Below are 25,718 nucleotides of genomic sequence, written 5' to 3' on the forward strand. Positions count from 1 at the left end.
CGACAGAGTGAGCTCCCGTTGCTCGGTCCCTGCTCCTGCCCACCTAGCAGTTTGAAAGCATGTCAAAGGGCAAGTAGATAAATAGGTGCCGCTCTGACGGGAAGGTAAACGGCGTTTCCGTGCGATGCTCTGGTTCACCAGAAGTGGCTTAGTCATGCTGGCCACATGACCCGGAAGCTGTACACCGGCTCCCTCCGCCAATAAAGCGCGATGAGCACCGCAACCCCAGAGTTGGCCACGACTGGACCAAATGGTCAGGGTCCCTTTACCTTTACATATATACATACATACCCCGCCCATCTGGCTGGCTTTCCCCAGACACTCTGGGTGGCTCCCAACAAAGCGGTAAAACATCAAACATTAAAAACTTCCCTAAACTGGGCTGCCTTCAGAAGTCTTCTAAAAGTCAGATAATTGTTTATTTCCTTGATATCTGATTGGAGGGTGTTCTACAGTGCGGTGCCACCACCAAGAAGGCCCTCTGCCTGGTTCCCTGTAACCTCACTTCTCACAATGAGGGAACCACCAGAAGGCCCTCGGAGCTGGACCTCAGTGTCTGGGCTGAACGATGGGGGTGGAGACACTCCTTCAGGTATACTGGGCTGAGGCTGTTTACTCCTTAGTCTTTTCTTCTGAAGATATCCTGCAAGACGGTGAAGGCAGAGGACCAGAGTTTTTCTTCTTCTAGCTGGGCTACCTTCCCTGGTGGATGAGCCCACCTGCCCCTCACTTCACTCTACATTACGTTCAGAAACCTCCTTCTTGACCGTTGACCATCCAATTCACCAGAGCCTGTCTTCACATGCAGAGGAAGCCCCTTACCGAAGGTTTGAGACCCTTTGGCTACCCTCACCTGGCTCAGCCGGCCGGCTGAAACCTTTTTCCGGAGAGTGGCCCCTGTTGCATGCCAACAACTTCTAGGGGCCACGGGTGAGAGCAGAGTGCTGGGTGGGGACCAAAGGTGGACAAACTACCTATGAACTTCCACCCACCCAAAGCATAAATTGTGGGCTTACTGTATTATATACATTTTCCCTCAAAAAACACACAATTCCAGAAATCTTCTGCTCTGTCCATTTATATTTTTTCACTGCTTAGGAAACAGCGCCTTGTCTGAAGCCATCTTGCGAGAGGCGGGATTCGCACGTGGACCCCGTTCCGTCCCTGAGCCAAGAGCTTGCTCTAGCTCGAGATTTCGACTTTCTCGGGGGGGGGGGGTTAGTTCTGAGCGGCTCCATCAGGGCTGCCCCGTCTGTTGACAGAGACACTTCATTTGAGTTGATCTTGTTTGCTCATTAGCTGATGGTAGCAATTTGGAACGAATTACCCTGCGATGACAGAAAGTTCAAGCAAATCTCAGGTGGCCGGTGACTCATGCGACTGAATGGAAGAAGGGGGAATGTTGGCAGCCCCTCTTTCCCCCTCTGGGTTGCTGCTAACGACAAAACGCTTAGGGAAATCCTTTTTCAGGCCCTCATAATATCAGGGGAGCTTTGGAAAGCAAATGTGGCAGCAGTTTTATAGTCTGGAGTCATGCAGTTCTGGATCCGGCTGCCTGCGAACCACATTTATGCCCCTTTGGGTTCTGCGATGGAATAAAGACGACATTTAAACATGTACAGCTTGCATGCAAGTCTGCAAGAAACCGATTTCTGCTTGCAAAGTGGGATTTCCTCTCTCTCCCCCCAAAACCTCATGCTCCCCCAAAATCTGCCCCAGAGGTTTCCCCCAATCCCCTGGAGCAAATTTTGAGAGCGTGCTTAGGACTGCAGGTGAGAGGAGGAGAAGTTTTGTCTGTCGCAAGAAACGGAAGTGCAACGCTGAAGGTTGCCCTGAAAAAGAAGCGAAACAACCATTCATTATTCTAAATTTGTTACAGTGGTACCTCGGTTTTCGGATGTCTCCATTGCCGTAGGTTAAACCACAGAGCCTAGGACTTGCCGATCAGAAGGTTGGTGGTTCGAATCCCTGTGACGGGGTGAGCTCCTGTTATTCGGTCCCTGCTCCTGCCAACCTAGCAGTTCAAAAGCACGTCAAAGTGCAAGTAGATAAATAGGTACCGCTCCGGCGGGAAGGTAAACAAACGGCATTTCCGTGTGCTGCTCTGGCTCGCCAGAAGCAGCTTAGTCATGCTGGCCACATGACCCGGAAGCTGTCTGCGGACAAACGCCAGCTCCCTCAGCCTATAGAGCGAGATGAGCACGCAACCCCAGAGTCGGTCACGACTGGACCTAATGGTCAGGGGTCCCTTTACCTTTACCTTTACTGTTGCCGAATGTTTTGGTTTTCGGATGCCAAAAACCCGGAAAGAAATGCTTCTGTTTTTGAACACGCCTCGGAACGGCTTCCGATGCGTATATCTGTTGTTTTTCAAAATTTTCTCTATTGAATTGGCAGACCGCCCTTTGACCCTCGGTTTTTGAATGTTTCAGAAGTCAAACGGTCTTCTGGAACGGATTATGTTCGAAAACCGAGGTTCCACTGTACCAGGAAAGCTAGGTTGGAGTGAAGGGTACTTACTGAGCATATATTTAGTGTTATGTACTGAGTTGAATAGGATCCAAAATGCAGCAGTCTGATTGGTCCTAGGACAATAGGATTCAGAATGCAGCAGTCTGATTGGTCCTAGAACAATAGGATTCAGAATGTAGCAGTCTGATTGGTCCTAGAACAATGCAGCAGTCTGATTGGTCCTAGAACAATAGGATCCAGAATGCAGCAGTCTGATTGGTCCTAGAACAATAGGATTCAGAATGCAGCAGTCTGATTGGTCCTAGAACAATGCAGCAGTCTGATTGGTCCCAGAACAATAGGATCCAGAATTGGTCCGCAGGAGCCACCCAATCCAACTCCAGGTGGAAGTGAATCTGCAACCTGATTGACCACAGGAGAATCCTGGAATTAGCCAATCACGTGGGGCCCATTGTGTAAATAATGTATTTAAAGCAGACATTTTGGGGGAACTGGCATTCCTCACTACTATGAGCTGAATAAAAGCTACACTCGACTCCGAGTATATTTCATTTGGTCTGTAAAATCGTACAAGTCGCACCTCTCTAAGCACCAGGGGTCTTCGAAGGGACTTGGCAGCGTTTAAAACAAACAAACGGAAGCCCAAGAAAAGTTCTGTTTCTTTTGATCCTGGATTTCTATTGGCGGAATGCATTTTTACTTTTATTTGTGATTTTATGGGTTGTTGTTTTTTACGTTGTAAACTGCTTGTCAACATCTATCTATATGATAAAATTTAAATAACTGAGAAAGTTTACCCTCTCCAGGTAAATGTGAACACATGAGAAACATGAGAAAAGGAGAGTAACGGAAGTGGACAGGGTCTCGCTTGCTGGTATCATGTTGGGATAAAAAAGGATGTATTATTATTATTGCAAAAGAGGCTTTTCCTCCCTCACTTCCCCCCGCCAATTGAAAACCGAAATGGGAGCTTCTCCAATGATCTCTTGCAGAGCATTTAAGGACAGCGTTTTTAGCATTTGTTTGTTTGGGGATGATGGGCTGCTGAGCCTCTGAAGCTTTCTGTGTGAGAATTGAAGCAGGGTTTAAGCTGGAAATAGCTGCCAGGAAGTGCAGTGGGGTCGCTAATGCTTTGCCAAAATCATTTCTTTTTTTGCAATTGTTTGGTGGGTCCTCTTCCCCTCCCCTCTCCTGTTTCCCAACATCCTTTAATATTTCCACTGGTGAACATTCAAAACCGCAAAAAATCATTCTGTTTAGAACTGTTTTCCTTTTCGTTTTGTTTTTTAATTTGAATTTCATTTTTCATATTACGCATATTTGCCGAATAACAAGGAAACAATCTTTACATCAGTCCGCATTTTCTTCAACTTCCCTCCGCTCCTTTCTGTGGTTACTTATTTTATATCGTTTTATTACTTCATATACAATTTAAATCTATTTTTAAACTTTCCGTTACATTCTCTTTTAGTTATGTTACTGTGCCGGTTTATTTCAACCCTGCTAACATTTTAAGTTGTCTACAATTTGACTTCAAATAATAAATTTTCTTCACTCAATCATAAAGAGTCTCTCATCTTGATTTCTTATTCTTCCGATAAGTTTTGCCATTTCTGCATATTCCATCAATTTAAATCTTGTTTTGTTGAAATTGTTTCTTCTTTCCAGCTTTGAGCATTTATCACACGAGCTGCTGTGGTAGCAAACATAAGTCAATTTTTCTCTTCCTTGGGTTCTTCTCCACCAACTATTCCTAAAAGAAAAGTTTCTGGTTTTTAAACATAAGTTATCTTCTGGTTTTTAAACATAAGTTATCTTCAGCATTTTTTCCAATTCATTATATATCATTTCCCAGAAAGCTTTTACCACCTTGCATGACCACCACATGAGGAGAAAGGTACCTTCTTTCTTTTTACATTTCTGACAGGTATCAGATTTCGACTTATACATTTTTGCTAATTTACTAGGAGCCAAATACCATCTACATGACATTTTCATAAAGTTGACTTTTATCGCATAGCATGCTGTGAATTAAAAATCTCTCCCATACAGCTAAATCAATATTACGTCCTATATCCACCGCCTGTTGTTCTACTTATTTTAGACTTGGACCGGTTTTGTCTGTTCGTAGGTGAAAAGGGTGTGACTGATTCCCAGGTCACCCCGTGAACTACATGACTGAGTGGGAATTTGAACCCTGATCTCACAGGCCCTAGTCTGACACACTAACCACTACACCACTCTGCCTTCTTCCAGTACTTCTGCTATGGGGCAACTCTAAAAACAGTGGGTAGATAAATATGGGGAAAGCAAAATGTCAGAGAAGGATCTGAAATATTATCCTTGAAGCTTGAATTCGTTTTATTCTGGATTTGTTTGATTGATGTTTTAATGTGCTGCATTATATTTTTCTTTAAAATATAAAGTGGTATAGAAATGAAAAGTAATTCTAATTACAATAAATTCCTTGACAAAAATAATGGCGGCCAGACATTCTGTTGTGGTGAACATAATGTAGGTTTAAGGTGCCATTGGGCAGTTAGCTTATATATCTGAATTTCTGGTGTGCCAGGAAACTGGGATTGGCCAATCCTTGTTTGAAAGAAGAGAGCAAGGAAAGACTTGTGCATCGCTCTGCATTTTGAACCCGCCATCGGAGGAGAGTTTGCCCCTCGGCGGAGGCTGTCGGCATTTTATATAGCGCGTTCCGGCTTCACCTCCTACACGCTTCTGAAATGGCAGCTAGCTGGAGGTTTAAAAGTCTTTTGCAAAGTGGTTCTGGAGCGCTGGGAATATGATCTCAGTGTCTACCAGACAGCTCCAGCGAAAAATTATTTACACAGCGGCTCGAGGAGTTGCGGGCTCCTCGGGAGGTAGCTCAGAATGTCAGCTGCCTCCTCCTTTTCTATTTCTGTATTTATTTTCTTGCCAGGATGCTCAATGCATCCTCAGAAAAGGATGCTAGGGGGGCGGGGGCAGGAGGAATAAAACTCGATTCCATAGAAAAGGAAGCAAGCAATTTCACTTTCAAGAAAATGGGGTTGCTTTGCCAAACCACTCTGCTGCCCGTCTCATCCTGCCGCCTCCATTGCATCCATAGCAGTGATTAGAGGGAGGAGCGCAGAGGTGAAAAGCCATTGTGTATCTGCAGCCGCACAACCGGACGCCTTCCTCTGCCCCAGCTGCAACAAAATATGTCTCTCCTGTATCGTTTTCTACAATCACAGCAGGCGCTGCGAGTTCCAACTGTTTGGCTTCACCCCCAAAGGTGCACTCCTCTGTTGTCTCCCGAGACAGAACGATGCCAACCAAGCAGTGGCCGAGGAAGCTGCTCAGGTGCCGGGGGGGCGTGCCCAGGGGCGGGGCAAGCTGCCCATAGGGGCGGGGCGTACTGCAAGGCCTCCGGAGCATAGCTGTCAACCGTCCCTTATCCCGGCGCCGTGTTCCACTGCTGCCCCTTATTGATGATGTCCCTCAAATTTCCCGGGTTTCAAAGGAAGCAGCTCCTCTCCCTCCCTCCCTGCCGGCCAGGGAGGTGGGAGGCTCCAACTGTGTTCCTTGGCTGTGTTGCTCACCCAATAAGGAGTCTAAGAACGACTGGGGGGTGGAGCTTGCATGCCTTGTGCCGATCAAATCGGCTGTGTTGCATGGGGACTCACCTTTGCTCAGCGCTTCCCAGCAGAGAGGTGATGGTGGTTTTCCTTGCTGCATCCCCTTTGCCAGGTTGCTACGCTGTGGGAACCACCGCTTGAGGCTTTGTTTGGCTGCTGGCTGGGCTTTCTGCCTTTGGCTCAGAGGGGCTCAGAAGCTGAACATACCTGTGCCCAGAAAATCCCTTCTTTTGGCTGCTGATCCCTTATTTTCGAGGCTGCCGGTCCCTTATTTTCAAATCGGTAAATTGACAGCTATGCTCTGGAGTCTGCCTGCCTCCTCCCATTCAGCCCCCCTACAGCTGGGGGGGGGGGAGGCAGCGGGCCGACCGTTTGGGGAGCGCGGAGCCTGCATGCGCCCCAGCCACTGCGTCTCTCCCAGGAGAGAAATGTGGCTTGGGCGTGCTGCAGGCCCTGCGGTGAGTGCCGCCCGCCATTTTGTCACCCCCCTCAGTGGTGACACCCGGGGTGGCCTGCACTCACTGTACTCCTCCCTTCCTCTGCCCCTGCAAACATCCTTGCCCTGAGACAGAGTACTGCTCCTCCTGGCTCAGTATATTCTCTACCCCAGCGGTTCTCAATCCTTTTTTGGGCCACTGCCTCCTTGATTCCACAAATTCGCTCCCGGTGGTGCTCCCTACCCTACAAAAAGCAATATTCAGAATAGCAGGTAGCATGTCCCGCTAAGGGAGATAGCAATGCGAGGAAATGGTCACGCTTAATTGGCTCAAAATCCAGTTGTAACTTTTCAGTTTAATTAAATCAAGAGAATGGGGCTGATAACGCCAAGGTCACGGGTTCAATCCCCGTATGGGTGCATGTTCCTGCATTGCAGGGAGCTGGACCAGATGATTGATGGGACTCTTCGATTCTAACATTGTGTTGTTGTTTAGTCGTTTAGTCATGTCCAACTCTTCGTGACCCCCTGGACCAGAGCACGCCAGGCACTCCTGTCTTCCATAGCCTCATGCAGTTTGTTCAAACTCATGCTGGTACCTTCCAACCATCTCGTCCTCTGTTGTCCCCTTCTCCTTGTGCCCTCCATCTTTCCCAACATCAGGGTCTTTTCTAGGGAGTCTTCTCTTCTCATGAGGTGGCCCAAGTATTGGAGCCTCAGCTTCAGGATCTGTCCTTCCAGTGAGCACTCAGGGCTGATTTCCTTCAGAATGGAGAGGTTTGATCTTCTTGCAGTCCACGGGACTCTCAAGAGTCTCCTCCAGCACCAGAATTCAAAAGCATCCATTCTTCGGCAATCAGCCTTCTTTATGGTTCAGCTCTCACTTCCATACATCACTACTGAGAAAACCATAGCTTTAACTATATGGACCTTTGTTGGCAAGGTGATATCTCTGCTGTGCCACACTCTGCCAGTTCCCTCCTCTGTCTCTGGAGGAGGAAGATGGGGATGAATCGGTTGGCTCCAGGACCTGTCAATTTCTCTGACTCCTCCTATCATTGGCTCTGGTGCCACCGCTTCTTGACCACCCCGCCTTCCATCCTGTCTGTCCAAATGGGTGTCCCGCCTTCCTTTTGGACTGGCCAGTCACGGGTGGGGTCATGCTTTCCCTGGGCCAATAGCGATCCTCCTTCAACTTCCCGCATGGCGGTCCTCATTCCTGCTCTTCGTATGATGCTACTACCAAGCATTGAGAGAGAGAGAAAGCAGGAGGTCCGTGTTACACACACAAAATGGTACCAGGCTGGAAAAAAATCTGCTTCTGATCCCACAACCCAGGAATTTTTGCTATGTGTTCCTCCTTCCTCGTTTCCCATATAGCACTTCTCTGGCCTGACCATTTCGGCGCAGTGAATATTTTAGGATGGCAAATCCTGCAAGGACAGAAGTGGTTATCCTGGAAATTTTCCCCACAAAAGTAAAAAAACACACTTAGCCCAGAAATGGAAACAAGAAGAACTACCAACACTGGAAGAATGGAGAATGAAAATGATGGACTTTGCAGAACTGGATAGAATGACAGGAAGAATTAGGAATCGACGAGATCAGAGATTTATTGAAGAATGGGAAAAATTTTCAGAATATTTGCATAATTTAGGTGAAAAACAAATAACGCTTGTAACGTTTAGCGAAGCTTTGTAAAAAAGAAAGTTAAAATTATGGATTGAAAGCAGATTTAATTTAAGAAGTAGATAAGAACTAAGAAATGTGTGGAAAATTGAGAGGGGAAGGAGTACCAGCCAAGTTGAGGGAAGTCAAAAAATGAGAGAATGGTTTTATAAATTGTTTGAATTGTATTAATTTGTCTTATTTGTAAACTGAATAAAAATTATATTTATTAAAAAAAAGTAAAAAACCACACTATTTCTGCCCCTGAGGATTTTTTATTTTAAAGAAATAATGAGGACTGTATCATACACTTCAGAGAGAATCTTATAACTTTTTTATTGTTGTTGTTCCCGATTGTTCCTCTGGAGATACCAGCTGTAGAATAGTCAAGTGTGTGTTCTGAGAGTGTTATGTAATCTGTTGCTGAGATGAAAAACTGAAAACAAAAACCCATCTTGCCCGTATTACTTCACCTTCTTTGTCGACACGAAATCTTGCTTCTGGTGCCTTTCTTTTTATGAAGGTTCTCCGTTTGCAGAGTGGCTTCTTTTGAAGTCACGGATGATCTCGCCCAGGAATAGTGACTAAGAACGGCTGGATTTTGGCCGTTAGGAAAGAGGTCGTGATTTACCACGGAGAAGCTGGGGGTGGACCTTTCTAAATCGGACAAAGGATATATTCGGAGGTGACGCTGCAATCTATTTGGGATCCAGCACAATTCCCGGTTACATTTTCTTAAACCCAAAGGATCTGCTGCTAGTCTCTCTAGGCCAGGGATTGCCAACCCAATGCCCGTGGGCTCCTGGAAGCCGTTCAGCACCTCCTGTGATGCCCCTGACAGATCTCAGCAAATAATCCCCGAGCAATGCGCTCCTTAGGGTAGTGATAAAGCGGGGTATCAAATCCAAGCTCCTCCTCCTCCTCCTCCTCCTCCTCCTTCTTCTCTAAGACTTTTCCTCTGGGTACTTCCCCAGCATCACAAGGCTCCTTCATCTTGTCTCTCTTTGCTACAACCTCTTCATTCCTCTCCATGTTCTTGAAGACTGGGGGGAGAGAAGCATGTCACAGCAGGAGGGGGAGACCCCCTGGCTTCTTCAGCAGCTTCCCTGATCTCCTCCTCTTGGCCCCCCTCCTCTCCAGCCTCTGCTTCTGCCTCCGGGTCTGGTCTTCTCTCTGCCACAGACTCCTCCTGCTCACTCGAGCCTGTTGCCTCTTCCGCTTCCGACACCTCCTCTCCCCAGTCTACTCCCTCTTCTCCCTCTGACCACTCATTGTCGTCCCACCACTGGTCCCCTGACTCTCAGCCTCCTTCCCTTGGTGCCCTCCCCAGCTGCTGCCTCTGCAGCCAGCCAGTCTATGACATTGACGGAGCGAACACAACGGTGGCTGGCAGTCAGTGCCTTTGTTTTCGTGTGTTTAGCAGGCACTTGGCACAGTGGGTCAGTGCATCCGGCTGCGATCCTGAAGGTTGGTGGTTCAAGCCCACCCAGGGACAGCTGTGCGGAGGATTCCTGCACTTTTGATGCAATGTCGTCTATTTATTACTATTAGATGTCAAAGGGAACAACAACTACCAGACTTTTAGAAGACATCTGAAGGCAGCCCTGTTTAGGGAAGCTTTTAATGTTTGATGCATTACTGTGTTTTGATATTTTGTTGGGGGCCGCCCAGAGTGGCTGGGGAGGCCCAGCCAGATGGGCGGGGTATAAATAATAATAATACAGTGGTGCCTCGCAAGACGAAAAGAATCCGTTCCGCGAGTCTCTTCGTCTTGCGGTTTTTTCGTCTTGCGAAGCAAGCTCATTAGCGGATTAGCGCTATTAGCGCTATTAGCAGTTTAAGGGCTATTAACGGCTATTAAAGGCTTAAGGGATTAGCGGATTAGCTGCTAAAAGGCTATTAGCAGCTTAGCGCTTTAGAAAAAGGGGTTGGGGAGCGAAAAAAAACCTCAAGAATCGCAAGACATTTTCGTCTTGCGAAGCAAGCCCATAGAGAAATTCGTCCTGCGAAGCACCTCTGAAAACGGAAAACCCTTTCGTCTTGCGGGTTTTCCGTCTTGCGAGGCATTCGTCTTGCGGGGCAAATTGGAATGAACGCTCAATAAACACAGATTGTCTAGAAGTGTTCAGAGTCCGGGATCAACCAGGAATAAATGGTTTCCCCCATTACTTGCTCCCTGTGACCCCTCTTTTCTTCTGGTGTCTCTTTGAGCTCTTGTGTTCTTCCTTATCTTCTGGAGATGGCTTTGTGACACTGGTGCACTCTCTCTCTCATATCATGCATTTTGCATTACTGGCCATATTTCCATTGCCCTTTGTCAGGGAACTGCCTTCAGCTCAGAGGTGAGAGGTGGAAGGGCAGTTGTGTTGCAGGGAGCATCTGAAGATCTTGTGAAGCAGTTCTTCCTCTGGCGAGGAGGGAAGCCCCACCTCCAGTGGGGAAGGGGCGCAGGGATCAGAAGATGCTAGGGAGAGCCTCAACACAGAGCCTGGGCAAAGGGGAGGGGAGGCAAGTCCCCCTTTGCCAACGCCCACTCTGCGCAGTAGGTTTGCGCGCAGAGAGAGGAGGAGAAGGATGGGGGGTCACACAACTGTTATGCTGGGGGAGGTGCAAGGACCGGCCATGTCCAGATTCTGCTAGCGACTGAGCAGACATGGACTTGCGATGCTCTGCACTGTAAATGTTGTTGTTGTTTAGTCGTGTCCGACTCTTCGTGACCCCCTGGACCAGAGCACGCCAGGCACTCCTGTCTTCCACTGCCTCCCGCAGTTTGGTCAAACTCATTCTGGTGGCTTCGAGAACACTGTCCAACCATCTCGTCCTCTGTCATCCCCTTCTCCTTGTGCCCTCCATCTTTCCCAACATCAGGGTCTTTTCCAGGGAGTCTTCTCTTCTCATGAGGTGGCCAAAGTCTTGGAGCCTCAGCTTCAGGATCTGTCCTTCCAGTGAGCACTCAGGGCTGATTTCCTTAAGAATGGAGAGGTTTGATCTTCTTGCGGTCCATGGGACTCTCAAGAGTCTCCTCCAGCACCATAATTCAAAAGCATCAATTCTTTGGCGATCAGCCTTCTTTATGGTCTAGCTCTCACTTCCATACATCACGACTGGGAAAACCATAGCTTTAACTATACGGACCTTTGTTGGCAAGGTGATGTCTCTACTTTTTAAGATGCTGTCTAGGTTTGTCATTGCTTGGGGCTTGAATAACTCAGAGAAGCTATGAACTATGCTGAGCAGGGCACTGTAAATAGTTTGTATTAATAATAAAGCCTGGAAAACACAGGTCGGAGCCATGCCTGTTTGCTCTGGAGCAACCACACCTCCACCTGACACCCTTAATCCACCTGAGCCAGGTCAAGGAATAGCAAGGCATTCCCTGCCTCTCTGCTCGCGCCCCTGTTGGCTCCACTGGCAAACTCAGCATGCAAAATCCATAAGCGCTACATGGTGCACACCCAGTTCCGAGAGTCGTGCAACAGCGCCAGAAATCTTGCATTCTCACTGGGCTTTCCTGATGCAGAGCATCAAGCAGGAGGGAAACGTCCGATGTGATAATATTGGGGGCTTTCTGTGTTAGGATATTTCCGTTCCACCTTAAAAGGGAGCAGGCTTTGACAGTCACAGAGTCTGCGTATTTCCTGTTTCACAGGATGTTTATGTTGTGTCTTTGCTTTCGTTTCTCTCTCTGCCGGAGACATTGAAGCAGGCAGTCATGTTTTTCTTTGTTCTGACCAACGCTGAATAAACTTGTAAATAATGCTCTCCTGACTGCATCTTTCGCTGTGCATATCTGCTGATAAGAGCGTGCATCGGCTCTGGAATGTGGCAAGCTATTTCTGGAGCTCGTGTCGCTAATTGCTGATACTGCGTGTCTACGGGGGATCGATGGACGTCCAGAGACGACGTGGAGTCCTGATGGACTTTGTCTCCCTGGCAGTATCCCAACATTCTGTGTGTTTGGTTCCACCCTGGCCTGGTTCTCACCCACCCCTCCTTATTTCTTTTTGCAAGGTTGGGAGACAATTGAAATTATGATTGTGGGGAAATATGGAAGCTATACACAGGTGGAAAGAGGAGAATGTGAGTCTTCAACTTGTTTTACGTTGCTTAGACCAGAGTCTGGAGGGTAATCTGAACGGAACTTTCCTTGTTATGTTAACTAGCAGGCTATGATAGGGTTGGGACGCGGGTGGCGCTGTGGGTAAAAGCCTCAGCGCCTAGGGCTTACCGATCGAAAGGTCGGCGGTTCGAATCCCGGTGGCGGGGTGTGCTCCCGTTGCTCGGTCCCAGCGCCTGCCAACCTAGCGGTTCGAAAGCACTCCCGGGTGCAAGTAGATAAATAGGGACCGCTTACTAGCAGGAAGGTAAACGGTGTTTCCGTGTGCGGCTCTGGCTCGCCAGAGCAGCGATGTCACGCTGGCCACGTGAATCGGAGGTGTCTTCAGACAGCGCTGGCCCCCGGCCTCTTGAGTGAGATGGGCGCACAACCCTAGAGTCTGTCAAGACTGGCCCGTACGGGCAGGGGTACCTTTGCCTTTACCTATGATAGGGTTACCAGTCGTTCACAGGGACAGTCCCCAGATTTGCAAATATGTCCCCAGACAAATTCCGTCCCCAGAATGTCCCCGGATTTCATTAAAAGTCCCTGGGAAATGTGGCAGCAGCCTGGAGGCAGGCTTCATTGAAAAAAATCCGGGGGGAGGAAAGGAAGGCAAAAGTTCTCGCGCCCCCCCAAGCCAGCCCCCCCCCTTCCACTTGCATGTTTTCCGGCTGCCAGCGGGTCCCTGGCACTCTTCCCTGGAAGCAGCGGCAGCACCGGAGCACGGAGAGGCAGCGGCTGCGCTCCTGGCCACCAGAAACTGAGCCGGGTGGGCTGGAGCCTGCGCGCTGTCCAGCTAGGAAGGAATTAGCAGGAAGGACACGATCCTTTCCCCTCTGCTTGCTGTGAGGGCTGGGGATTTCCTTGCTCTTTATTACGTTTGTCAGCCACCAGTCCCCTTGCTCAGCGCATCTGCTTGCTGGGAGGTGACGTTGCCGCGGCCGGTGCTGAGCAACGGAAGGGGACAGGATCGTGTCCGCCTACTAATTCCTTCCTAGCCGCCGCGGCACCTTGCAGCAAGTAGACACACTGAGCAAGGGGACTGGTGGCAGAGAAATGCAACAAGCAGCAGGGAAATCCGCTGTGCTTAGCGTGTGTGCCGCCGGGTGTGCGTCTTGGTTTGTTGGCGCTCGGTTGTGGGTACATGTTGTGTGCCTGTGCTTCGCTGAAGGAAAGGGGAGAGCCCCCCACACCTCGCTTTCAGCGCCTCCTGTTCTGTGTGTTTGCACCGGGGCTTCTAGAGAGGAGCAGCGCCCTGCGTTTGGCATCCCAATGCTCACGCTTATCCCTTCCCCTTTATGCCCCTTTCCTCTTTGGGGCACGTCAGCCACACTCGGATTCTTTCAAATGTGCCTGCGCATTGCTTCTGGTGGATTTAATACATTTTAAAAATATATATATATATTTATTACTTTTCCAGGAATTCAAACACTACACAAAAAAAGAAAAAAAAAAACACAGCAGAAAACAAGATAAAAAAAGAATACAATACAATACAAACACACCACACAACACTAACACATTAACCCAGCAAAACCAAACAAAAACAATTTAAAACACCTCAAACAATTTCCATATCCTTTCTTTCATTCACTTCTTTCAACGACCTCCTCACACCTCCCTTTTTGTATTCCACTTCTGTTGATTGTTTCAGCAATTCCTTTCCATCTTCCTCTATTTTCTATCCTATAATTATCTTAGCACATTCTATCCTTTTTTTCCTTTAATATTCTATTAATCTATCTATACTTAATTCCTTATAACATTTCTACTAAAGCCATATAACTTCATTCCAACATTTTTCTAACATTCTTTAACTTTACAGCATTTCTGTAAATAATCTTTAAACTTTTTCCAGTTTTCTTCCACCAACTCTTCTCCCTGGTCTCGGATTCTGCCAGTCATTTCCGCCAGTTCCATATAATCCATCAACTTCATCTGCCATTCTTCCCGGGTGGGTAAAGTCTACTGGTGGATTTAATACATTGCATGTAAGGGGGCTTTTTTGTTTTTAAATTAACCAAAGCTCAGTTTTAAAGCAAACTTTGATCTGTGGTGTTGACTTTTTTTCTTAATTTTTTAAATAACCCTTTGCCCCTCTTTTTTTTTAATTAAAAAAAAAATCTAATTTATTTATTTATTTATTTATTTATTTTTAAAAGTGTCCCTGGATTTATTGGAAAAAATCTGGTTACTCCATGATGTTTTGTGGAGTATCTTTGTGCATTATTTTACATTGGTAGTAACAGCAAAACGTCTACGTTTTACATGCCTCCCCCCCCCCCACCCGTGACTTTAAGTCACTGACGACTTCTTTTTAAAAAACAGAAGAAAAGCACAAAACATACAAGGAGATAAATCCAGTTGCTCCGTAGCTTGTGAACTTGTAGTGTTGAACGTACGGTGTCTGCAGAATTTTAAATTTTAGAAGAAGAAGAGTTTGGATTTGATATCCCGCCTTTCACTCCCCTTCAGGTGTCTCAAAGCGGCTAACATTCTCCTTTCCCTTCCTCCCCCACAACAAACACTCGGTGAGGTGAGTGGGGCTGAGAGACTTCAAAGAAGTGTGACTGGCCCAAGGTCACCCAGCAGCTGCATGTGGAGGAGCGGAGACGCGAACCCGGTTCCCCAGATTACGAGACTACCACTCTTAACCACTACACCACACTGGCTCTCAATTTTAAAATGAAAATTGCTCAATTGAAAGAGCAAATAAGTTTGGGCAGCTCCAAGGTGTTGTTTCTACGTTCGCTCCCCTGACTTCAGGTTGCAGGATGTTTCGGAAGTACAAGTCCCCCATTCTTATATGAAACTTCTTTTATACAATGGGCTCCTTCTAGGCTTGCCGCTGTTTTCCAGAACTGCACTGCAAATTTCGGAGAAGTGCGAATTTTGAAGGAGCCAGCTAAGTTTCCGTGTGTGTGTTTTGCTTCTGTGATTGGAAATGCAGCCAGATCTCCTGCTCATCCCTACCCTTAGATGACCATAATCGACTCTGCCCTACATTGGCGCCCTGCAAGGGAAAATCAGCAGGAGAGGGCAAGTGCTCTCGCAAGGAAGCTTATCTGCTGATACTGATCATCTCACCAGGGAGCTGCAAGCTTCTTAGGGATGCCAGAGTTTTTCTGGACACCATTGGAAAGCCGTCAGTGTGCATGCGTTCCCTCCCTTGTACAAAAACAAAGGCGCAAAGCCAGGAATAGGGCTGCAACGTTGAATGTGCTAATGGTTAGATCAGGGGTCGTCAACCTGGTCCCTACCGCCCACCAGTGGGCGTTTCAGGATTCTGGGTGGGCGGTCCAGGGTTCTACGGCACAAGTTGAATCCTCCTTCCGTCGAGCACTGGTGGGCGGTAAGGAAATTTTACCATCAAGAAAGATGCATTAGTGGGTGGTAGGTATGAAAGGTTGACTACCGCTGGGTTAGATTGACGCCAGGGCTGGGTGACTCTGTCAGTTTTGGTTTCTCTGTTTCACATTTTTCTAGTCTTAAATTTAGTTCTCCACATTTCCACATCACTGTGGATTTTTATTTTTATTTTTAAAAAAGACATTCACCAGCGAATTTCTCCCAATATACACATTGCCGTGCAAGTTTTCTTCAGACGCTCATTTTTGGCCACCTCGTGAGAAGACTCCCTGGAAAAGACCCTGATGCTGGGAAAGATGGAGGGCGCAAGGAGAAGGGGACGACAGAGGATGACATGGTGGGACAGTGTTCTTGAAGGTACCAGCATGAGTTTGACCAAACTGCGAGGGGCAGTGGAAGACAGAAGTGCCTGGCGTGCTCTGGTCCAGGGGGTCATGAAGAGTCGGACACGACTAAACAAAAACAACGCTCATATAATACAATTTTAGCTTGGGTTTTAACCTCTGTGTGCATAAAATGCAGTTTATTCATTCTGATGCATTTTTGCACAGCTGATGTCAGAAGCCAGAGTCAAGCGTAGGTGAGCAATAATAAAAAAGCCCTCTTTATTCAAAGCAACCGAAACAGCGCAGGCCTAGCGATCACAGCAACTCTTCCCAGTGGGTCTTGCCCCAAGGAGGCAGTTGCGTGGATTGAAGGTCCCCACACCTTTCTACCGCTCTCTAAGGCCCCCCCCCCCCATTTCTTTTCCCAGCAGCCTAAGGCTCCGTCGTCTTGTATCTCTTTGCTCCGCCCTTTCCATACCTCTTTGGGTTCTGGGAGACCAAGGGGGAGGGAGCTGGTCGCAGCAGGAGGGGGAGACTGTTGGAACATGCCTGGGGGGCACACGCAGCCCCCGGAATGAGACAGACCTCTCCGGGTGTCTTTCTGGTGAAGCGCAGCCCCGGACGTTCACAAATCATTCCCCCCCCAAAATAATATTTATTAAGTTTCCAACAAATTAAACTCAACACTGCAAAAAACAAAAAAAGAAAAAACATACAATACAATACAATACAATACAATACAATACAATACAATACAATACAATACATAATAAAAAAAAATTATAAAAGAAACAAACAAAACAAAACAAAACAAGAACCATTTAAAATTTCAATTTCAACATCTTATCTTTCTTTCCCTTATTTCCTCGACTTCCTCACACCTCCCTTTTTGTATTCCACTTCTATTAATTGTTTCAGCAATTCCTTTCCATCTTCCTCTGTTTTCTATCCTATAATTGTCTTAACACATTCTAACCATATTTTTACCTTTAATGCTCAATTAATCTATTTATACTTAATTCCACTTCCTGTCCATCTTCCCCTATTTTCAATCCTATAATTATCTTAACACATTTTAACCTTATTTTCCTTTAATACTCTATTAATCTATTTATACTTAATTCCTTATAACAGTTCTATTGAAGCCATATAACTTCATTTCAACGTTCTTCTAACATTCATTAATTTTACAATACTTCTATAAATATTCTTTAAACTTTTCCCAGTCTTCTTCCACCGACTCTTCTCCCTGGTCTCGGGTCTTGCCAGTCTTTTCCACCAATTCATCCAGTCCATCAACTTCATCTGCCATCATCCAGCACTTCTGTGCTTCCAGGAGACAACCATTCTCTCAGTCACAACAAAATGTGCACCAGTGACACTTATCTAAAGACATGTGCACACTCTATCAGCAGAGTATAGCAGAAATGATTGTGGAGTGTGAGTGTAGCATTCTAAGTGTATATATTTTTAAAGTAATATATACAGGACAGAGCAGCCATGGCGTCCTCTCACTTCTCCTCCAAGAGAGAGAGAGAGAGAGAGAGAGGAAGAGATAAGACTGACTTCCGTTCTCAGACTTTCCAAGCCTAGAAAGTAAACACAGAGCAAACCCCTGTGTTGCAAACCTAACACAACAAACAATACAAGTAGCACAAAGACCAGTATACTTGATGGCACAGCAATTCTTTTTTGCATAATATACATGATTTAGTGCAACAAAAACAAAATGTGTACACTTGTAAATTCTCCAATATATTTGAAATCAAATGAACACACGTCTGGCAATCTTTGAAAGTCCGTAGAAATATAAGAAGTCTAAGGTTGAAACAAAGTAATAGATGCTATCCTGTGGGCTAAGCGGTAAAACTTTTTTTCTTTTAACATATTCTCGTGACCACTGCTCCTTGTGCATTTTTCCAGCCTATGGGTTGTGCTGAGGAAGATTCCAGCGAAACAGTCAGATTATCTGGGATCACTGTCCTACATTGTTCTTCACTTACTACTTCGGCACCATGAAAGCCTAAAAAAAGTTTTACCGCTTAGCCCACAGGATAGCATCTATTACTTATTATACTATGGACTTTCAAAGATTCACAGACGTGTGTTCATTTGATTTCAAATATATTAGAGAATTTACAAGTGTACACATTCTGTGCCTTTTGGCCCCTCTCCTCTCCTGCCTCTGCTTCTGCACTGCTCTCTGCTACAGGCTCTCCCCGCTCACTAAGCCCTGTTGCCTCTTCAGCTTCCGACACCTTCTCTTCCCAGTCTTCCGCCTCTTCTCCCTCTGGCTGCTCGTTGTCACCCCACCACCAATCCCTGGGCTCTGAGCCTTCTTCCCTTGGGGTTTCCTCAGCTGGTGCCTCCCAGCACTGTGTGATCGATGGCTGATAGTGGATGCCTTCATTTCTTTGTTTTTAGCAGACACTTCCCACCATGGGTCCGTGCATCTGGCTGTTACCCAGAAGGTGGTTTGAACCCATCCAGGGACGGCTGTGGGCAAGATTCCTGCATTGCAAGGGGTTGGACTTGATGACCCTCTGGGGTCCCTTCCAACTCTACAAATCTATGATTCTACATTTTCCTGGACTGTCAGAGTTCAGAGCAACGTGCGTTTGCAAGAAAATTTGAAAGCAGGCTGTTTTGGATCCCAACTCCCTCTTCAAATGCCTGCAATTTCACATGGTCCGCAGCCGGCAGCATTAAATTATTCACAGCCTAGGGATCTGTATTCGAAAAGCGCACCCGCGCATGTTGACCACCACAAGCTTTACTAGCGGATGCACACTTGCCGAAAACGTATGCGGTTTCGTAAAAGGACACAAGGTGTTCTGTTTCCAAACGGCGGGAAAATGGGCTTGTGGCAAAACGCCCATCCTGTGGGGAGTCTTAAAATTGGCATCCGGACTCTGGCACTCTGGTACGAAATTAAGCCTCGAGACTCGAGTTCTCCAGCGGGTACCTTTTGGTTAACTGCGGGCTGCCGGCGGAGGCTGACATTGACCTAGTTTCCGCGGGTGATCAAAAGATTGCCTCCTGCCCAAGTTTAATAGGTCAGCTGGTCTCCCCGGTGCAGGGAAGCCCTTTCCGAAAGGAGAAAGCCCTTTGCTTCTTGCATCGAGTGCTGTGTGCCCAAGTTAGCTTGGTGCAAATGTGGAGATTTTAGGATGGAGGAGGGAAGGAAAACAGAAGGCCCCAGGCCCTTTGTTATGTACTGAGTTGAATAGGATCCAAAATGCAGCAGTCTGAATGGTCCTAGAACTATAGGATTCAGAATGCAGCAGTCTGAATGGTCCTAGAACAATAGGATTCAGAATGCAGCAGTCTGATTGGTCCTAGAACTATAGGATTCAGAATGCAGCAGTCTGATTGGTCCTAGAACAATAGGACCCAGAATACAGCAGTCTGATTGGTCCACAGGAGCCACCCAATCCAGCTCCCAGAATTAGCCAATCATGTGGGGTCCATTGTGTAAATAATGTATATAAAGCAGACATTCTGGGGGAACTTCTATTCCTCCTCACCACTACGAGCTGAATAAAGAGCATGAAATCCACTCTCGACTCCGAGTATATTTCACCCTTCCATCTTAGTGTGCCAGGCATTATCGAGCAGGCATTTAGAAGGTGCCAGGTTCCAGTGGTGTAGCACAGGGGCGGTTGCCCCAGGGCGCAAAATTGTTAGGGGCACAAAATTTCAACACCCGGTGCTGCCTCAGAACAGCTGCTCGCTTCCAGTGCTGGGCTCTGTTGAAAATGGCTTCTCCCTGAGAACCGGGGAAAAATTTCTGAAAGGCAGAGCTGTTTAATAGTGGAACGGTCTCCCGCGAGAGGTGGTGGGCTCTGCTTCTTCTGAGGTTTTTAAGCAGAGGTTGGGTGGCCATCTGTCAGGGATGCTTTAGCTGAGATTCCTGCATTGCAGGGGGTTGGACTAGATGACCCTCATGGTCCCCTCCAACTCTACAATTCTGTGATTCAAAGCTTCTCTGAATAAACATATGCAGCATATACATGACCCTAAACCAATAGGGATGCGGGTGGCGCTGTGGGTAAAAGCGTCAGCGCCTAGGGCTTGCCAATTGAAAGGTCGGCGGTTCGAATCCCCGCGGTGGGGTGCGCTCCCGCTGCTCGGTCCCAGCGCCTGCCAACCTAGCAGTTCGAAAGCACCCTCGGGTGCAAGTAGATAAATAGGGACCGCTTACTGGCAGGAAGGTAAACGGCGTTTCCGTGTGCGGCTCTGGCTCGCCAGAGCAGCGATGTCACACTGGCCACGTGACCCGGAAGTGTCTCCGGACAGCGCTGGCCCCCGGCCTCTTGAGTGAGATGAACGCACAACCCTAGAGTCTGTCAAGACTGGCCCGTACGGGCAGGGGTACCTTTAAACCAATACATTGGGCTACAACCTTTAATTGTAAACTGGTTAATCGAGATTCAAAATGACCTGAACAGATTGGGGAATGGGGCCCAAACTAACCAAATGAATTTCAAATGCAAGGTCCTGCACTTAGGCAGGAATAATCAGATGCACAAATGTAACATAGGAGACACCTGGCTTGCTAGTAGTTTGTGTGAAAGCGATCTGGGGGTCTTGGTGGACCACAAGCTGAACAGGGTGGTGCAGCAGCAAAAAAAGCTATTCTAGGCTGCATCCACAGAAGTCTAGTGTCCAGCTCAAGGTTAGTAATAGTCCTGCTGGCACTGTGGGTTAAACCACAGAGCCTAGGGCTTGCTAATCAGAAGGTCGGCAGTTCGAATCCCAGCGACGGGGTGAGCTCCCGTGGCTCGGTCCCTGGTCCTGCCAACTTAGCAGTTCAAAAGCACGTCAAAGTGCAAGTAGATAAATAGGTACCACCCTGGCGGGAAGGTAAACGGCGTTTCCGTGCGCTGCTCTGGTTCGCCAGAAGCAGCTTAGTCCTGCTGGCCACAGTACGCCGGCTCCCTTGGCCAATAAAGCGAGATGAGCGCCGCAACCCCAGAGTTGGCCATGACTGGACCTAATGGTCAGGGGTCCCTTTACCTGTATTCTGAGTCAGACCACACCAGCTATCCCAGCCAAAAGAAAGAAAGAAAGAAAATCCAGGAGATTTGCTTCTGTTCTCACCGACCTCAGTTTAAGCAGTTTTCATTTCATTTCCCTTTTAATTTGTATAACTCCTTTCTATATTATTGTACACAAGGCAGTTTTCAAGCTAAAGAAATAACAAAATGGACAGCAAAGATCACACAATCTGATCCAATACAAAAAGTCATAATAAATTGAACAATTTATATCAAATAGAGCAATATTCAGTAATTGATTAGAGTCTAATAGTAAGCACAAAATTAAATATCAGCAAATAATAATTAAACCGTTTACACTTAATCATTACAATAAAGAATTACTGAACTATAATCAATGAAAATAATGGAAAGTCATGCATAAAATACCACCAAACGTACAAAACCATGTCAAAGGATCAAACTGAAAAACAAGGACACACAATAATTATACAATTATTTTTTAAAAAAAATATCCCTGAACGCCTCTTCTTTCTTACCAGCTGCTTTTGCTGTTCTCAAAGTTGGTAGAGCCTGCGACTCTTAATCTCAGAGTTGTGGGTTCGAGAACCAACACTGGACAAAAATAAATAAATCCTGCATTGCAAGGGGTTGGACTAGATGACCCTCGTGGTCCCTCGCAGCTCCATAATTCTACGATTCTGTTCCTAATGTTTACTAAGGCAGGTCAGGGCAAGTTGCCGTCTCGCCTGGGAAGAGTTAATGGAACTTGGCAGGCGAGCGCTTCCTGGTATCGGCCAATCGGAGGGAACAAAGGTTGGCAACAGGTGATGGGTTTGTTTGCGGCAGGTATTAATTTTAGTTTTTTCTCCAGAAGTCCCTGCAGGCGAGGAAGCAGCTTAGAGCCCAGCGAGGGCTGGGATCCGGAGGGAGCATGGGAGACAGCCTCTCCTGGAGCGTGGAGGTAAATGACCTGAGGAATTCCTGGTTTTAAAAGGGACTCCTTTAAAAAAAAGAAAACTTTGTTTCCCACCCACCTCCCTTTGCAGAGTAACCTGAAACTCCCCTCTTTTGAATAAGGCAGAAGCCGCCCAGGCTGGGCAGACAAACTGAGAAGCCAGCTCTGTCCTTGCTGGCTGAAGAAGGAGGCTTCAGGCAGGTGGGTTTCTGTCCGCAGGTGCAATGCAGACATTTTGTTGCTGCTGCCTTAGAATTTGGGCTGGAATCTCGGACCCGCTCCCTTCCTTTTCCCGCTGGAATTGCATTTTTGTGGTTTGTTTGCAAGCTCCTCCATCAATAGGTTTGGAGCACGGAGGGGGAAATCTCAGACCCAGTGGCCCTCGAGATATCTCCGTCTGGCCCCCGGGGACTCTCCCCAGGTCATACGCCCCCTCCTGAGCAGCAGCCCTTTAACCAACTCTGCTTTGCACCCTCCTCGATTCATGGAATCGGAAGGCACCACTAGGGTTGTCTAGTCCAACCCCCTGCAATGCAGGAATCTTTTCCTCGAACCCGAGGCCCTGAGATTAAGAGTCTCAGGCTTTGCCGACTGAGTTATCCTTTTGCATGTCTGGAATATGGCAATGCCTCTTGCTTGCTTGGATAGAGGACAGAGGGCTGGGGGTGAGTGGGGGTGTAGCAACAAACCTAGCATACAGTGGCGAAATTCGCACCCGCTACTTGCCCGCATTTTTTCTCTGGCAGCTCCCACTGCTGGAATGTGGCCCCCAGAAGGTTGCTAAGAATGGGAAGTGGCCCTTGAGCTGGAAAAGTGTTCCTGTCCCAGTTTTAGAAAACCAGGATCATGTTGCTTTGACATCTGTAAGCTGCTTCCAGCAGCCCTTTCATGGGGGGAATACTTTTTAAAAATGTAATAATAAATACAGGCCGTCGCCAGGCCTGTCTGCCCTGATCTGCTGCTTTTCCTGCAGAAAATCTCACCCGCCTCCTTTTTGCACCCAGAGGTGCTGTTTGCAGCAAATGTGTTGGGGGAGTTTGCACCTCCTCTTGAGTAAGTGGCTTTGCACGATGTCTCCTCGCTCATCTAACACTCTGCTTTTCATTCCTTTGCTCAGAGCAGATTGCAGGGCTGGACTTTGCCCGCTCGGCATCTAATCAGGCCGGGTTCGAGTTCTGGCAGGGGTGGTATAGCCTCTGCCTTGTGAGTAGGGCTGCCGGGTTGGTTCTCCCGCAGAACTCCCAGGTCTTTGAAAACTGCATGGCAGGTTTGGACTGAGCGAGCGAAGCGGTTGCTGTCATGGTGTGCCTGTTGTCCCGCCGAACCTCTGCTTTTTGTGGAGCAGTTAAAGGCATGGGAGCTCTGCTTCCCCCGAGAAACTGGCAACCCAACCCTCCCATTTGTGAGGATTGGGGTCTCTGAGAATCAGGGGAACCCCCCTAAACTTTGCATGTGTGCTAGCACAGGCAAATTGTTGAGAGCTGCCACTGGCACAGTTGTTGGCAGATTCACACATACACACTTCACCAGTGTTAGTTCCAACACTTGAGACTGCCATCATATGCTCCATTACTTGTGGGGGGAGTTCTTTTTAGATTATGGGATGTGTTTCGCCCAAGTTAAAAGCTGCTGGAAAGATCTGTTTCGATTTCCGAAGGCAGGAAAAATTTTAAAGGGACTTGATGGGGCTCTGTGTTCAAGAGACTGCCTTTGAAAAGTGTTGAGAAACATTAGCTAGTCCAGAGCATGGTGGCAACTGGAATTGGCTGCAAAGGGTTATACTGGCTTCAATTTAGCTTTCAAGATTCGGTATTTAAATCCCAGTACGGCCTGGGACCAGGATACCTGTATAGGGAAGTTTTTAATGTTTGATGTTTTACTCTGTTTGGTGTTTTAATTTGTTGGAAGCCGCCCAGAGTGGCTGCGGTAACCCAGTCAGATTCATCAGGGTTCAACTTATATCCTTACGTTCCTATTTTAGGAGACTGGTTTATTTTGATTTTTAAGGACCCTTAGATAGCCCTTTGCAGATCAACCTGCAGTTTTTGAGGAGGGGGAGTGTATTTGCAGTTCTGTATGGTTGCGTCGTGAGAATGGAACGGGGCTATTTGAGGGGCATCGCTTGTCTGAAAGGGTGGGTGGTTCTGGGGACGAAACTGCTTCTGTGGCTTTGGAGTGGAATAATTGGTCAGCTTTGCTTATGCCCCATAGAATACCTTTGCTTAGAAGGAGAGCTATTCCCAGGGGGAATGGTGCAACGAGATAAACAATTGCATCAGGAGCAATGATGGGTTGTGTACAAAACAGAGGAAATGTATTTTTGCTACTGGAGCAGAACAGATGCTCATGGGGTCTGCAGAACAACCCAGGTTCGACTTCAATCCCCAGATCCTCACAGTGTCCCTGTTTTCCAGGGACAGTCCTGGATTTCCAGAAGCCATCTTGGTTTCTGATTTGATTCCGGAATGTCCTGCTTTTCCTTCTTGTTGTTGTTCTTTAGTCATTAAGTTGTGTCCGACTCTTCGTGACCCCCTGGACCAGAGCACGCCAGGCACTCCTGTCTTCCACTGCCTCCCGCAGTTTGGTCAACTCATGCTGGTAGCTTCGAGAACACTGTCCCACCATCTCGTCCTCTGTTGTCCCCTTCTCCTTGCGCCCTCCATCTTTCCCAACATCAGGGTCTTTTCCAGGGAGTCTTCTCTTCTCATGAGGTGGCCAAAGTCTTGGAGCCTCAGCTTCAGGATCTGTCCTTCCAGTGAGCACTCAGGGCTGATTTCCTTCAGAATGGAGAGGTTTGATCTTCTTGCAGTCCATGGGACTCTCAAGAGTCTCCTCCAGCACCAGAATTCAAAAGCATCAATTCTTCGGAGATCAGCCTTCTTTATGGTCCAGCTCTCACTTCCATACATCACTCCTGGGAAAACCATAGCTTTAACGGACCTTTGTTGGCAAGGTGATGTCTCTGCTTTTTAAGATGTTGTCTAGGTTTGTCTTTGCTTTTCTCCCAAGAAGCAGGCGTCTTTTAATTTCATGACTGCTGTCACCATTGTTTACCATCTCAGGGACAGCTCAGAGCTCAGCAGCAGAGGCACACGCTCTCATAAAATCCCAGGTTCGAACCCAAGCCTCCCCCGGTTGAGCAAAAAAAGAACCCAAGAAGCAGGATATTTGCAAGAGACTTTGGCTGGCGAGATTTCTCGCAGGGCTGGGCTGGAACTGCCAGGCTGTTAAGGCAGTTTTGCATTTATGCAAATAGATGTGTACGGCACCAATATTCAAGAGACTGTGCCGCACTCCTTGGCTTTCATTTGCAAAATTCTGCCAGAAGCCTGATTTGCATGGTAAAATAAGGACATCAATGCCAACTTGCTCAGTTTGCATAACAGGTTCAGGTTGCAGGCTGTGATTTTAATAATAATAATAATAATAATAATAATAATAATAGTTGATTGGTTTATTTATCTTTCTTTTACACCCTGAAAATGCAGAAATCTCTGAACAAAATAACCAGGTAAAAAGGTAAAGGGACCCCTGACTGTTAGGTCCAGTCGTGGCCGACTCTGGGGTTGCGGCGCTCATCTCACTTTATTGGCTGAGGGAGCCGGCGTACAGCTTCAGGGTCATGACTAAGCCGCTTCTGGGGAACCAGAGCAGCGCACGGAAACGGCCTTTACCTTCCCGCCGGAGTTGTACCTATTTATTTACTTGCACTTTGACGTGCTTTCGAACTGCTAGGTAGGCAGGAGCAGGGACCGAGCAACGGGAGCTCACCCCGTCGC

The 25,718-nt window shown here is 47.3% G+C and overlaps 1 protein-coding gene across 6 annotated transcripts in view; it reads left to right on the top strand.

The window, feature by feature from the left end:
* Positions 1-25,718, top strand: part of LZTS3 (leucine zipper tumor suppressor family member 3) — a 58,763-nt gene that overhangs the window by 2,640 nt on the left and 30,405 nt on the right. The window contains exon 1 of one of the 6 annotated variants that reach the window (XM_083398391.1): positions 21,827-21,945. The exons of 3 other annotated variants lie outside the window; for them this stretch is intronic. The gene's annotated coding sequence lies outside the window, so the exon portion shown is untranslated. Of the gene's footprint in view, positions 1-21,826; positions 22,141-25,718 lie in introns of those variants that run through there. 2 more of the 6 variants (XM_083398392.1, XM_083398396.1) reach the window with 2 other exon arrangements.

This window comes from Podarcis tiliguerta, assembly GCF_965153285.1.
Source record: "Podarcis tiliguerta genome assembly, chromosome: 9".
Classification (NCBI taxonomy): Eukaryota; Metazoa; Chordata; class Lepidosauria; order Squamata; family Lacertidae; genus Podarcis; species Podarcis tiliguerta.